At 39.1% G+C, this 15,698-nt stretch overlaps 1 protein-coding gene across 1 annotated transcript in view; it reads left to right on the forward strand.

Annotated features, from left to right (window-relative positions):
* Positions 1-15,698, forward strand: part of RGS7 (regulator of G protein signaling 7) — a 498,621-nt gene that overhangs the window by 302,673 nt on the left and 180,250 nt on the right. The window lies entirely within an intron of this gene.

The raw sequence follows: 15,698 nt of genomic DNA on the forward strand, positions 1-15,698 counted from the left end.
TGTGAATTGCTCATTGTTACTGATGCATGCAAAACAGAACTTCTTTGGTTCTGGAGCCCAGATTGAAATTCGGGAAAGAAAATAAGGAGATGAGGAGGTTCAGTTATGTTGACAGCCCTAATAAGGAGCTCCACCAGCACTGCAAGTCTTTCTGTCAGCATTTCTAAACAACTGTAAACATTAACTGGATTACCCTTCTGTCTTAATTTCCCATTTACAACATAAGAACCGTATTATTTGCTTCCTCTCTATTCAAAGGAATGATCCAAAATTGCCTCTGAAGATAAAATATTGTGATCCACTCTAGGGAAAAACAGTAAGTTGATAGAATTGATCATGTTTCCTTGAGGGTCCAGCCATGATGATTTTGTCACGGCTCATGATATTGCACAAGGAAATAAAAACACCCCTCTCTGTTCTAGGGAAATCTAGAACTTTACATAGAGCTTTCAGGTTAATCCTTGGACCAAACTGATAGGTTGGTTCAGTGCTATAGCTAATTTAACTAATGTATTTTATGGGGGATTGGGATAGCATTGATTAAGCCCTTGCTCCAGGCCAGGATTTGTGGCGGATTTTCTTTAGAGCTTATGCCTTCATAGGAACTTCTTGAGGGAAGTCACTTGATACCTACTTTTTCTTTCTTCTCCTTCTTCTTCTTCTTCTTCTTTTGCTGAAGAAGATTGGCCCCCAGCTAACATCAGTTGCCAATCCTCCCCTTTTTTTCCCTCCCCAAAGCCCCAGTACATAGTTGTATATCCTACTTGTAAGTCACTTTAGTTCCTCTATGTGGGATGCTGCCTCAGCATGGCTTGATGAGTGGTGTATAGGTCCACACCCAGGATCTGAACTGGCAAACCATGGGCCACTGAGGCAGAGCACATGAACTTAACAGGTGGCCACAGTGCAGCCCCCGTCTTCCTCTATCTTGTATGAGGGTTGCCACCACAACATGGCTGACGAATGGTGTAGGTCTGTGCCAGGGACCGGAACCCAGGCTGAAGCGAAGCACACTGAAGCACTAAGCCACAGGGCCGGCCCCTATACCCCTTTTTTCAGATGAAAAACCCTGATACAAAAAGAGCTATGGTGACTTGTCGAGATTCTCACAGATAAGAAGAGGTACAACTTCTCTTTCATCTCCAATACATAAAGGACTTGGAATTCATCACTCCTATCCTTACAATAGGAAAATCCTGGACAAACTGAAGACCACTGACTTTCCTTAGACCAGTTTGAGAACTGAGGTCATAGGCCAACCTGCCAACCCTGAAACTTGTAGAGATATGTTCATCCGGGGAAATGCAGCCTCGGGGGTGGGGGCAGAACTGCTTAGCTGGGGCGGAAGATGCTAGCGAGAATAACCTGGTAGGAACACAAGCACTGTGATGAATTGCTGGGGACTGAGGGCAGACCAGCATAAGAGGGAGAGAGTCCTGGGGTCACAGGAGGGCCCTCCCACATTCTGGGCTTTTTCTTCAGGAATCACACCAGCTTCTCATGACTGGTCTCGGAAAAATCCCCTCATGGCCTTGGCGGGGGGGGGGCAAGGGAAAGGAAACTGTGCCAGACTTTTTCCCAAATTTTCCAGAGGGCAATTTTGGAACCTTATCCTAGCTAGGGTAAAGGAATTATGCCCCACTCCAGCACTATCTAACCTGAGGGAAAAAAGGAAAAAGCATAGTTATCGGGGGCAGGACTTCAAGTAAATAGGTTGGAAACACTCAAGCCAGGGAAGGGAGTAAGGACAGTGGGGAAAAACAACCCTATACCCCTTGAGGAGGGAGAGACAGAAACACATGTGAAGACCACTGCCCAAGAAACTGTCCCATGAAGTGGCTGAGACTTAATCAGAACGTTCTAGAACACCCCCGTGGTGTGCTCCGCCCTACCACCACACCAAGAAGCCTCCAGCACAGGAACAGCATACTGCAGCTGAAGGAGCTGCAGGACCTGCAGGCACAGACCTTTCTTGAGAATGGGAGTAAGAGAGGCCTCAAGCCAAGGGAAGACACAAACAAAAACAAAGCAAACAGACACGCAAGGAAGCTGCAGCCTCTGGTCCTACAGCTGCACAAACGGGAAACACAGCTGAACTCCTGCCATATTGATAGCAATCTTCACATGACAGCCTATGACCCCAGTCCCTGTTACCTGATACGGCTTGTCTGGCTTTCAACAAAAAATGAGAAGGTATGCAAAAAGGTGAGAAAAACACAGTCTAAAGAGACAAAGCAATGATCAGAACTGGACAGACATAGCAAAGATACTGGAATTATCAGACAGGGAGTTTAACAGAACTGTGATTAATATGCTAAGGGCTCTGAGGGAAAAAATAGACAACATGAAAAAACAGAAGGGGAAGTAGGATCTTTTTTTTAAACAAAAAACCACAACAAAACAAAATCTAGGCATATCATATTAAAACTGCAGTCAACCAAAGACAAGAGAAAATCTTGAAGGAAGGCAGAGGAGGAGAAAATCCAATGTATCTATAAGAAAAGAGCTGAGAATTACAGTGGATTTCTGTCAGAAGGTATGTCATCAAGGAGAAGTATTGAAAGAAAAACCTGCCACACTAGAATTCCATGTCTAGCTAACTTATGCTTCAAATGTGACAGAGACATGAAGACTTTCTCAGAAAAACAAAAATGGAAGGAATTCACCACCAGCAGACTTTCCCTGCAAGAAATATTACAAGTTCTCCAAGCAGAAGCAGAAAGACATGGGTCAGAAACTTACATGTACACAGAGAAAGAGGGAGCATCAGAAAAGAAAGAAATCAAGGTAAAATAAAACCTTTTATTTTTCTTATTCTTAATTGATATAAAATATAACTTTTCAAAAGCAATAATAGTAACAATATGTTGGGTGATTAGTGAATTAAGCTACAGCTGTGTCACAGCGGTGGGGGGAATCAGGGATTCTCTGTTATAAGGTACCTGCACTTCTAAAGAAGTGGCGTAGTGTTATTTGAAAGTGGATTTAGATTATCTAAAAATGTATATTGTCTATCCCAGGGGAACCAGTAAAAAAAATTATAAAAAATAAGCGTAAATTATACACACCGAGAGAGGAGATAAAATAGAATCATATAAAATGCTCAAGTAAAACAAGAGAAGGCAGTAAAAGAGGGGAAAAAGAACAAAACAAATACAATGAGTATATAACAGGTACAAAGATGGTAGATTTTAATACAAATATGTCAATAATCATTTTAAATGTGAATAGCGTAAAAATACCAGGTAAAGACAGAGATTGTATAATTGGATTAAAAAATTAGACCCAACAATATGCTGTCTATAAAAACCCACTTGGAATATAAGGACTCAGGTAAATGCCCCACAGCAGGAGAGAGGAAGAGATTCTGGTCCTGATTCTCTCCCTAGAGTGATGCACACTACACAGTCCCTGAAACTTTCTGGACCTTATTTGCTTATGTGTATTTGTTTTCATGGTAGGAGTTTTCATGTAAAATTTTTGCTAAGGAATTTAAACCTGGTTTGATATGATGTGGGCTCCAACTCTTCATCATTTTCCATACGCTGTGTTATCGCATCCTGCCTCATAGCCTACAAGGGATTTCTGCTGTAGTCTTAGGAGGTAGGTCTGCCAAATTCCAGGTGAATCATTTATAGATGAGCATTTTTCTGGTAATCTTATAAGTTAAACAATAAATCCAGACCAGTTATGAACTGAGCAAATGGTTTGACGAAATTACATAATGGTCTTAAAATTCTATGAATTTGTTTATATGGGTGATATCTTAGTATATTACAAGGCACAGAAGTTGGTTATTTTTCAACTTGAAGGGAAAACTAAAACACGGAGAATCAGAACAAGTCAATGTCTTATTCTGATCCAACTCAGTGCTCGTAACAGATATTATCCCAGTATTGAGCACTGGAAAGAAAGAAAATACTTGATCTTAAAAGGATAAAATATCTAAATTAAATTATCCGAAATATATAATTGACATTTCTTTACTTAATTTAAATAAATTCAGTTGATGGTGATGGTAAAATAATGTACCAAAACTTTGAGGAAACTAACATGAAAAGAATGGAGGTTGACATTTATTCCGTACTGCAAACCAGTGTAAGATCAATCATTTACTTGACAATTTACAAGGCCATAAGCTTCTGGGACACAAACTCAGCTCAAAACACGTACTTTGCTTGTAAGTGTCTCCATGAAATCAGGTCAACAGGTTAAAGTTTTGTGTGTTAGATTTTTAAATTGCGAAGTTAGTATTAGGCAAATTGAATACATTGTACCTCTTTGCAACCAAGAAAAAGTGGTGAAAACCCTAACTCTGAGAATGAGAAGTTTCATTGAATGATTTTTGCATTGTGTTTCATCTTCTAAGCTGTAGCAGAGCAGTGAGCTGAGAAAGTATGAGGCAGATGAACATAATGAAACTCAAAATTTCAGGTAAAATGAAAATGAATCATTAAAAGTCATGGCTTTTTCTCAGCTTCCAAGAGATTGGTTTAGAAGATCTTGCACTTTCTGTGAGAGCCTGGAGATGAAAAATGCAAAGCTTTCTGAAGCGGTGGATCTTTAGATTTAGAGGTGTCTCAGTCATCAATTATGAACATGGGAGAATTTCTAAACTCACTATTCAATGCTCATCATAAACATACAGGAGAATGAGGGGGTCTTCTGAAATCTGGCAATTTCTTTTAGTTTTATGTCACACTATTTACACATATCCCATCTGAACTGGACTATATGTCATTTCTATTAAAAATCTTGTCTTTTGTGGAGCCTACTGTGCTCCATGTGGGGATCTCATCTGTCAGTCTGGTGAAGACCTACCCATTCTTCAAGGCCAGCTGAAATGCCAAGAATGATTTATTTCTTCCCAGGATTTTCATAGTTATTTCTACCACTCCTATGGAAACTTTCCTACCGTAGTTCTTTATGGGAATATTTTACTTCCTTCACGTGACTGTAGGCATCTTAGCATCACGGTGCTTCCTGGAACATAATAGATATTCAGAGAGTATTAATGAATAAAAGACTGAATTGAGCAGTTTTCATATTTGGGAAATGGCTGTTATGTGGTTGGCCCCATCATTTCTGCTGTCTTAGTCCTGTAGTGTCATTTGGGACACAGCCAAAATGACTGGAGATAGCTTGCAAAAGTTTAATTCTGTAGATAACTGTAAACAAGTAACATATAATGCATCTGTCCAGGGGGTTTAAAATTGATGACGTGCCATGTGACCCATTAATCTTTAAAATTTCCTCTTTGGCTAGCATTGCACAAAAGGCTAATATCATTAATCCCTATGGATACCATCTAGACAATGCTATCTGACTGCTGGACAGACCCAGGGTTTATAGACTGAGGGGTGGATGTAAACACAGAGTGTGCACTAACGGAAATAATTTTGGCTTTCTATGTTAGTACTGTTGTGCCATCTAGACTTTGCATTTTAAGACTTAAAACTCGATAAATGTAGAAATGGAAGACTGTGAAAGAAAAGAGAAATTATTTCACAAAGAAAAGAAGCAAGGAGAAAATGTAGGCTTAGCGAGTGAATCTGATATCTGACAGCTAGACCTTTTAGAAACGATGTTTTAAAGTCCTTCATCTGGAGCAGACCATTACCACCATTTCTCAAGTCAATTTGCTGGTGCTGGTGAGGTTGCCTGAGCAGGATATCCTCTTTGTAGCCGTCTCTCCTTGGAATTTTACTGAGAGTAGGATTTAACAAGGTTAGTCACATTGTCAGGCTGAAAGTTCCCATTAATATGCTGACTCTCAGAAGTGACATTACTTTGCTTTGTCCTGCCATTATGCCATTATGTCTTTTACTGATATGATATGGTGGGGACATTTTAATTATGTAGCATAACACTGAGGAACTGGATGTAAGTAATGTCTCTACTGTTCTGTTTTCAGGTAACAGCTTCTTAAATCCTTTGACAAGGGTCACTTCCTTCTGAGGGGAAGAGGCTCATTTCTTCAGTGGATTTTCTCAGCAGCAGGGAGCAGGCAATATCAAGCCTTCTGAGCTATGAAATGGAAAGAAATTTCCCTTTCAGATCCCTGGCACAGCTTTCCAAAATTAACCACCACAACACGACAACGATGAGCCGAGTCTACATCTTTTTATTTCTGTATTACTGACCTAAACTTCCTCATGAACCCTATTTCTATTCATGGATGAAGGGTCAGGATGGGGCAAAGTAAGAGACTGGAAATGTGGCTTAATCTTGCCCATTGTATATAACTTGAATCACTTCCTGTTTATCCTGTCACTTCCTGGTGTCATGCTGTCATTTGGGTAAAGTTTCCTCCAAGGCCCCTTCCTTTCTCTTTTCCTTTCCTTGCATGGCATTCTGGCACAGAGGGGTAGGTTACATAACATAGCACCTTTGTGGGATAGGCCTTAGACCTCTCACTGGCTTCTGGTCCTTGTGTGCTCCTGGGGATCTCATTGGCCTTCACTGAGGTATCTTGTCCTACTGTGTCTTTGGGTCTTGCCCTCTTCCCTGGCTGCATCCACAATTTTCCAGCATTGGCATGGCCCATGGTGTGTTCTCTGGGCATGGTCAATGTAAGGCATGCTCCCCCTACCCTCCCATCACTGTTATCTTTAACTGGACACCCTCATCTACAGGTCCCTCATTCGGCACTGTAGAGAACCCCAATAGACAAGAATTCTTAATTTTCATCTGGCTTCCATGCCTGGTGTGCAAGGGCCCCAGGGCCTGTTTAGCTCTCTTCCATCTATCACAGGTCCCCCTTGAGCAAACACGGTCAGATTTCATTGTTCCTTTACTGAGGCTGCTCCACTTTGCTGTAGGTCATTCCATGAGGCTGTTCCCGTCCCTGGTACTAGGAAGCATCATTCTGCCTTCAGATCCCCAAACCTATCTGGATTCTTCTGGAATGATGAGTTCTGTTCTTCTTTGGCAGTCAACCAGTACTTTCTGCTGAATGTTGCAATCCAAGAACTCAAAAAATAAAAATAAAAAAAGCAGAATCCTTTTATGTTTCTTAGATTAACTCAGAAGGATTAATTCTCCCCTGGGGCATGCTCCCTCAGCTCTCCTCTGCAGGCTTTTCTCTGGTTGAGACAATGCAAACTTCCCTTTTATATCGCTAGAGTTATATACTCAGTTCTAGTTAAAATAAAACATATATAGTTCCAGTAGAGGCCAAAACAACCTCTGTGCTGATTATTTATGAATTATGAAAACTGTCTCATTATACAGCTTTACCAGGCATAGGACCCATGTCAACAGAAGAGAAACCCATGTGGGAAGAAAGATGGTGGCAGCATTTCCGATGAGAGGATCAAGACTCTGATGGACTCATCACTTCTTCCTCGGGAGCCAGATGCATGTTTTTCCTGTTATGACATCTGAGATTCCAGATGAGACCCATTGATAGGATCAGCAGGAAATTGGAGCATTGGGAGAGAAAGACATTAACTTGAAAGCCACAAAACCACAGAGGGGCCGGTCTTATGAATGTTAACTAATGTGCAGATGCATTTCTAGAAGACAAGTTAAGCTTTTGATCTATGGGTTTTAATTTAATGTCTGCTTCTTGCCCTTCTCCTCTAGGGAGGAGAGAGAATAACATATCCCAAAATGCAGGCTTATTCTTGCCATTACAAATGATCCACTGTTCCTTTCTGGTGTCCAACTTGCCAGACAGAGTTCATTACAGGCAGAGTTCTTAATCCATATGGGACTTTCTTCTGATGTGTTTGAGTTAGGAACACAAAAACATGTGTTGCTAAATGGTTTTGCCTACAACATTCACATCTATGTAAACGTTTGTATTTTGTTGCAAATATTAATCCATAGAGGGGTCCCAATCCTTTGGCTCTTTAAGAAGCACGCAGACTGTGCACTGCTGTCATCATCAGATATCCATTCACGGCACCAACGGGTAATCCCTTCAGAGAAAAGTTCTCTTCCGATACTCAAGCCCAGAAAGTCACACCAAGCCTCTTATCTCGTTATTCTAGGCACTACTCAAATGCCATCTCATCTCCTCTATTAGTTTGCTAGGGCTGCTGTAACAAAGTTCCACAGGCTGGCTGGCTTAGCCATTAGAAATTTGTTGTCTCCAAGTTCTGGGTCTGGCCGTCTGAAATCAAGGTGTCAGCAGGGTTGGTTTCAGGTGAGGTCTCTCTCTGGCTTATTGATGGCCATCTTCTCCCTATCTTCACATGGTCTTGCCTCTGAGCACATGTGTCTTAATGTCCCCTTCTTATAGGGACACCAATCATATTGGATTAGGGCCCACCCTAATGACCTTGTTTAACCTTAATTACCTCTTTAAAGGCCCCCTCTCCAGTCACATTCTGAGGTACTGGGGGGGTCAGGACTTCCCCACGGGAATTGGAGGTAAACAATTCAGCCCGTAATATTTACTTAACTCTTGAGTTTTGCACTTTCATCCTACCCAATCCTCTGCTTTCTAGTTCATCCCCCATTGCTGGCACTTCTCCCAACCATTTATAGTATGCCTTCCAACAGGCCTGTTCAATTGTAAAGGTGACAGTGGTGTCCACTTCCCATCCCTGGGTCATATGTCAGTCATATGTCAGTCTGTCCCCACAGTACCAGCTGATGCTGCCAGTTGTTCTCAACTCAATAATGACTGGGCAATTTGCGAATGGCACCTCTGATTGGAACTATAATCTCCAAAGCTCTTGAGTAGTCTTGAAATTCAGATCAGTGTAAACTCCTTTACCATAGAGACCCAAAGGACCTTCTGTGTTCCTTTTGTTCTTTCTCTGAGATCTGGCAGCTTCCCTTCCTAGATTCTCAAACACAAAAGCCACATTAAGTCACTCAGAATTGATTTACACTCCTCAGGTGATCCAGGTCCTTACTACTCGAGGGCCAGCAGCAGCAACATCACCTGGGAGCTTATCAAAAATGCAGAATCTCCAGCCCCAAAATAGATTTACTGAATCAGAATCTGCATTTTAACACAATTTTAACAGTGCAATTCATATGCACATTAAAATTTGAAGTGTTTTGGTCTAGGTCACTTTCTGGCATCTCCATCATTCAAGAGGAGACAAAACTAAAAAGTTTGATCTCAGTTACTGAATCTTGCTTATATACAGAAACCGCCTTACAGCTTCAGTCTCTTTATAGAAAATTCTGTTAGATGCCTGGCCTTAACAGAAAGTTGGTCTTTCCTGAAGGACACTGCATTCTTTGCAGCCATATACAGCAAAGATTGGCCATTTGCCCATACGTCACGTATTTGTGTGTTTGACATGGGGCAGGAGGAGAGAGAATTTCCCTAACTTTATTATCACTTCAAGACTTTTGAATCTCCTCTTATTCTTTCAACAATTTTTCTCAACTCTCTAGACCCCTGAATGGCCTCCAGGGCTGTTCTTGTGTTACACACTCCTTGAAAACCTCCTGCTTTCTCTGTGAGCTGTGCCTGCATGGCAAGCGTGGCTGGTGGAGGTCTCAGAGCCCAAATCACCCACTTCCCAACCTCACCTGGGCTGTCGGGGCCACTCAACAAACCTTCTATTAATCTTCTGTCAGCAACCTCTCCCACTTCTCATAGCGGCACTTCCAATTCCTTGTTTCTTTTTTCAAATTCCAAATCTCCTCAAAAAAATGCCGTGCCTCCTGGTTCACAGGAAAACTTGAGACATACACATACCAATTTCCACACTTCCAGCACACTTTCACTTTCTAGTCACAATCTTTCTTTCCATCTCAGAAAAAGGGTTTTGATTCATTTCCTGCCTAAATAAAATCCCTTGTCCTTTGATTCTAATTCCGTCCTCTCCCTTCGGAGACCTTCCTTATCCATCATTCCCTCTCAAATGTGGGCTCCTCATTTTCTGTACAAGTGTTCAGACGGGCCTCCCAGGCTCCCAGACTAAACCAGGATCTTTTGTTTTAATCTTTTATTGTCCCCTTTAGTTTTCATTCACATTATTTGCCTCTGCAGTTATATGTTTAATTGTAGGATTATTTGTACAATGTTTTCTCACTTGCTAGAGTCTGAGCGCCTTATTCATTTTTTTTAGTATGAAAAAGACTGGAGGGTAAAGTACAGTCAAGCCTGTGAGGAGATGGAAGAAAATAAGATAAAGAGGGATTCCCCTAGGATGGGAGAGTGGAACCCTCTTCCTCAGAACCTGGCAGAAAATAGGAGAGGGGAGATCAAAAGACAGACAAATTTATACGTGTGGAGACAGTAAGTCGATGGAGTTAAAACTTGTGAAACTCCATTTTTAATTGAAATGAGAAGCAAGGGGAGGTTATAATTCAGGCCACTTGAGTATCAGATTGATATTTATTGACCCACTGACAACACTGGGGTTTTTATTCCCACCTTCTAACTTTGAAGGTTCAGAAATACCACATTCCATGTTTGTCAAAAGCATGGGAAAGGTATTTACAAAAAAAGAAAAGAAAATCAAAACATTTGTCCAATAAGATATGTACATAAGTGTTTGGTTTTATTTACAATGACCATAAAGTTGAAACAACCCCAAAGTCTATAAACAAATTGTAGAATATTCATACAATGGAGACAACGCAGCAGTTAGAAGGAGCGCTGATCCATGCAATCATGTGAATGACTATCAAAAACAGTATGTTGAGCAAGAGGAGCCAGGCCCAAGCAAGCACATACTGTGAGATTTTGCTTTATGAAATTCTGGGACAGGCAGAACTGAAACATAGTGACAGAAATAAGAACACTCACTCTCTCTGTCAGGGCCTGGGATCATCTTGACTAGAAGGGATCATGTAAGTTACTACAATGATGGAAGTGTTCTGTATCTTAGTTGAGGTGATGTGTACATTTGTCAGGACTTATCAGATTTTATACTTAAAATCTGTGTGTTTTGGTGTGTGTAACTTATACCTCAGTAAAAGTAGGGCTATCAGTTTTAGCCAATTTCAACTTCTGCGTTCACTTTCATTGTCAGCAACCTCAGAGAAGTAGTTGAGAAATTTGAGCTAGAAGTGAAAGACTAGAACAGACACCATAGAGAATGGGAGAGGAGCTGACCATGAACATGAGTTCCTGATGTTTCCTCGCCTTCCTTCTCTCTCAATCCGTGTTAGATATCCCTGTACTTACTCCAGAGAGGGCTTGTCTTAGGTCTATCAAAACATTTACCACATTGTAATATATTCATCTATTTCCTTGCTTCAACTACCATTGAATGAGTTCTCCGAGAGTTAGCATCATATGCTTTTCACCTTTTCTCTCCAGGGTGGCAGTGTCCCCATTATTGTATAGTATGTACCCATGATTGTGGAGTGAACAAATAAATAAACGATTGAATGGGTGGAAAATGAATTACTGAGTATCAGTAAAAAAGGCTGAGATGGAAGACTATAAATTTGTAATGGAAGTCTGTGAGTTGTGTGGATTCTTGAGGATTTCCAGCCCTGTATTGGAGTAAAGGCACAGGATTAGAATGGTCCAACTTTCTCCTCGTTGTACAACTCCCTGCCCTTACTAGGCAGTGAGCTTCTTCCAGGTAGAAAGGATGCTTCTTTTGTGTTAGTCTCTCCTGCTGCCCAGAAAAGTGCTAAATGAATTTGGTTTAATGATCAGGTGAGTGGATTCCCGTAACACTTTTCTGGAGGCAGGTGCAGGTGTGAGGGGGAGAGCTCCTTCATGAGGATTTAGAATTGGCTCATGTTTTTTGTAGTAATTATGTTCTAATGCAAACTGAGAATCCCCAGTTAGGACAAAATAATCAAATCCCATAAAGTGTTTATGGGATTCTGTTATCCTCTCCACTCAAGTCCTTTTCTAAGAGTAAGCTTGGCACTCAGGAAGGTACACTCATTTGCTCAGAATACCAGAATATCAGGTTGTATTGGCACTTTTTTTTTTTGGTTCTTATGAACAATGCTGAAATGAGCATATTTGTGTGTGTGTATGAGTGTATATCTTTATGCACATGCATATCAATAGGGAAAATTTTTAAATAGTGGATTTACTGAGCTATAAGGTAAGTGATAGCGATAATATTATAAATAATACAAAATAATCCTGCAAAGAGACTGAACTAACAAGTGTATGAAAATTATGGTTCCCTATTCCTTCCTCAAAATGGTGTATTCTGAAATTTCTTTTTTCATTTTGGAATGGGTTGAGTGAAAATGTTTATACATATGTTGTTTTAATTAGAATTGAAGTGTGAGTGAGATTGTTCATCATTTAATATGGACCATTAACTTTTAGTGAATGTCTTGTTCATATTTATGTCTGCTTTGCTCTTGGGCTGCTGGTCTTTGCTATTTTCTCAAAGTCTTAAATTTATATTCATCCATTTATTGAATTCTTACCATATGACAGATACTAGTTTAGGCACTGAGGGTTCAGCCATGAACAAGGCAGATAAAATCCTTGCCTTCATGAAACTTATAATCTAGTGGGGATGAAAAAGAATACCTGAAAAATCTACTGTCAATAACTATAAAATGTAACATCAAGAGGATGCGTGCTGAGAAGACAACTTGGAGGAAATACCTCCTTCTTTCAAGTTGATCGCAAAAACTTCACAATTGTTCTTTATATTTTTACTTTGTCTATATGCCTTTTCTCTGTGTAGAAATTATTTTTAAAATTTTTTCGTTGAGTTGTAACTGACATACAGCACTATGTTAGTTTCATGTGTACAACATAATGATTCAATATTTGTATACATTGCTAAATGATCACCACAATAAATCTAGTTAACATCTTACATAGTTACATAGTTTCTTTCTCTTCTGCTGAGAACTTTTAAGATCTACTCTCTGAACAACTTTCAAATATGCAATACAGTATTATTAACTATAGTCACCACGTTGTACATTACATCCCCATGACTTACTATTTTAGAACTGAAAGTTTGTACCTTTTGCCCCCTTCACCTATTTGACCCACCCCCCACCTCCCACCTCTGGCAAACACCAATCTGTTCTCTGTATCCATGAGCTTGCTGGGGTTTTTTGTTTTGTTTCAGATTCCATGTATAAAAGAGATCATATGGTATTTGTCTTTCTCTGTCTGACTTATTTCACTTAGCATAATGCCCTTGAGGTCCATCCTTGTTGTCACAAATGGAAAGATTTCATTCTTTTTTATGGTTGAATATATACACATTTTCTTTGTCCATTCATCCATTGATAGACCCTTAGGTTGTTTCAATAGCTTGGCTATTATAAATAATGCTGCAATGAATGTCGGGGTGCACATATGTTATCAAATTAGTGTTTTTGTTTTTTTTAAATAAATACCCAAAAGTGGTATTGCTGGATCAGATGGTAGTTCTATTTTTAATTTTTGGGGTAACCTTCATACTGTTTTCCATAGTAGCTGCACCAGTTTACATTCCCAGCAACAGAGCACAAGGGTTCCCTTTCCTCCACATCCTCGCCAATATGTGTTGTTTCTTGTTTTTTTGATAATAGCAATTCTAACAGGTGTGAGGTGATATCTCATTGTGGTTTAGGTTTGCGTTTCCCTGATGATTAGTGGTGTTGAGAATCTTTTTCCTGTATCTGTTGACCATCTGTATGTCTTCTTCGAAAAAACATCTGTTCAGATGCTCCACCCATTTTTTAATCAGATTTTTTGTTTTTCTTGCTATCAAGTTATATTAGTTCTTTATATAGTTTAGATATTAACACCTTATCAGATATATTGTTTGGAAATATTTTCTCCAATTCAGTAAGTTGCCTTTTCGTTTTGTTGATGGTTTCCTTTGCTACGCAGAAGCTTCTTACTTTGTTGGTTTTTTATTTTCTTGCCTTTGCTCTGTTGCCTTTTTGATGTCAAATCCAAAAAACCATTGCCAAGACCAATGTCAAGAAGCTTGCCACCTATGTTTTCTTCTAGGAGTTTTGTGATTTTAAGTTTTATATTTAAGTCTTTAATTCATTTTGAGTTAATTTTTATGTATGGTGTAAGATAGTGGTAGAGTTTTATTTTTTTGCATGTGGCTGTCAAGTTTTCCCAACACCATTTATTGAAGATATTGTCCTTTCCTCATTGTATATTCTTGGCTCCTTTGTGTAAAATTAATTGGGCATATATGCATGCATTCATTTCTGGGGTCTGTTCTGTTCCATTGATCTATGTGTCTGTTTTTATGCCAATACCATGCTGTTTTGATTACTGGAGCTTCGTAATATAGTTTGAAATCAGGGAGTGTGATGCCTCTGGCTTTGTTCTTCTTTCGCAAGATTGCTTTGGCTATTCATGGTCTTTTGGGGTTCCATACAAATTTTAGGATTGTTTGTTCTATTTCTGTGAAGAATGCCATTGGAACTTTGCTAGAGATTGCATTAAATCTGTAGATTGCTTTGGGTAGTGTAGACATTTTGATAAAATAATATTAATTCTTCCAATCCATGAGCGCAGAATATCTTTCCATTTCTTTGTGTCTGCTTCTTCCATTTCTTTCATCAATGTCTTATAGTTTTCAGTGAACAGGTCTTTCACTTCCTTGGTTAAATTTATTCCTAGATATCTTATTCTTTTTGACGCTATTGTGAATGGGATTGTTGTCTAATTTCTCTTTCTGAGAGTTTGTTATTAATGTATAGAAACACAACAGATTTCTGTATATTGATTTTGTATCCTGCAACTTTTCTGAGTTCATTTATTAGTTCTAACAGTTTTTTGGTGGCATCTTCAGGGTTTTCTATATGTAATTTCATGACATTTGTAAATAGTGACTGTTTTAATTCTTCCTTTCCAATCTGAATGCCTTTTATTACTTTTTCTTGACTAATTGCTCTGGCTAGAACTTCCAGTACTATGTTGAATAAAAGTGGTGAGAATGGGCATCCTTGTCTTGTTCTTGATCTTAGAGGAACAGTTTTCAGCTTTTCACCATTGAGTATGATGTTAGCTGTGGGCTTATCATTTATGGCTTTTATTATTTTGAGGTATGTTCCCTCTATACCCACTTGGTGAGTTTTTTTTTTATCATAAATGGATGTTGAATTTTGTCAAATACTTTTTCTGCTTCTGTTGAGATGATCATGTGACTTATAGCCTTCATTTTATTAATGTGGTGTATCACATTGATTGATTCGTGGATGTTGAACCATCCTTGCATTCCTGAAATAAATCCCCCTTGATCATGGTGTATAATCCTTTTAATGTATTGTTGAATTTTGTTTGCTAATATTTTGTTGAAGATTTTTGTATCTATGTTCATCAGGGATATTGGCCTGTAATTTTCTTTTCTGGTGATGTCCTAGTCTTGTTTGAATATCAGGGTAATGCTGGCCTTGTAAGATGATTTTGGAAGTGTTCTCTTCTACTTTTTTGGAAGAGCTCAGGAAGGATTGGTATTAATTCTTCTTTGAATGTTTGATAGAGGTTACCAGTGAAGTTCTTTGCTCCTGGCCTTGTGTTTCTTGGGAGATTTTTGATTACTGATTCAATCTCCTTACTAGTAATTGGTCTATTCAGATTTTCTATTTTTATGATTCATTCTTGTGAGGTTGTATGTTTCTAGAAATTTCTTCATTTATACTAATTCATATTTATTGGTCATTTATTTTATAGCTTTGAGGTTTTATATCTCGTTTAGAAAACTTTTATCATTACTATTCTATTTTTTAAATTTTCTTTTCTCCTCTATAGCTAATTTAAACAACCATGTCTTGTTTTTGGTTTGGGGTACTTTTTTTAATTCCCTCAATTTGCTTCTTAC

The sequence above is a fragment of the Equus quagga genome, chromosome 12 (genome assembly GCF_021613505.1).
Source record: "Equus quagga isolate Etosha38 chromosome 12, UCLA_HA_Equagga_1.0, whole genome shotgun sequence".
Lineage (NCBI taxonomy): Eukaryota > Metazoa > Chordata > Mammalia > Perissodactyla > Equidae > Equus > Equus quagga.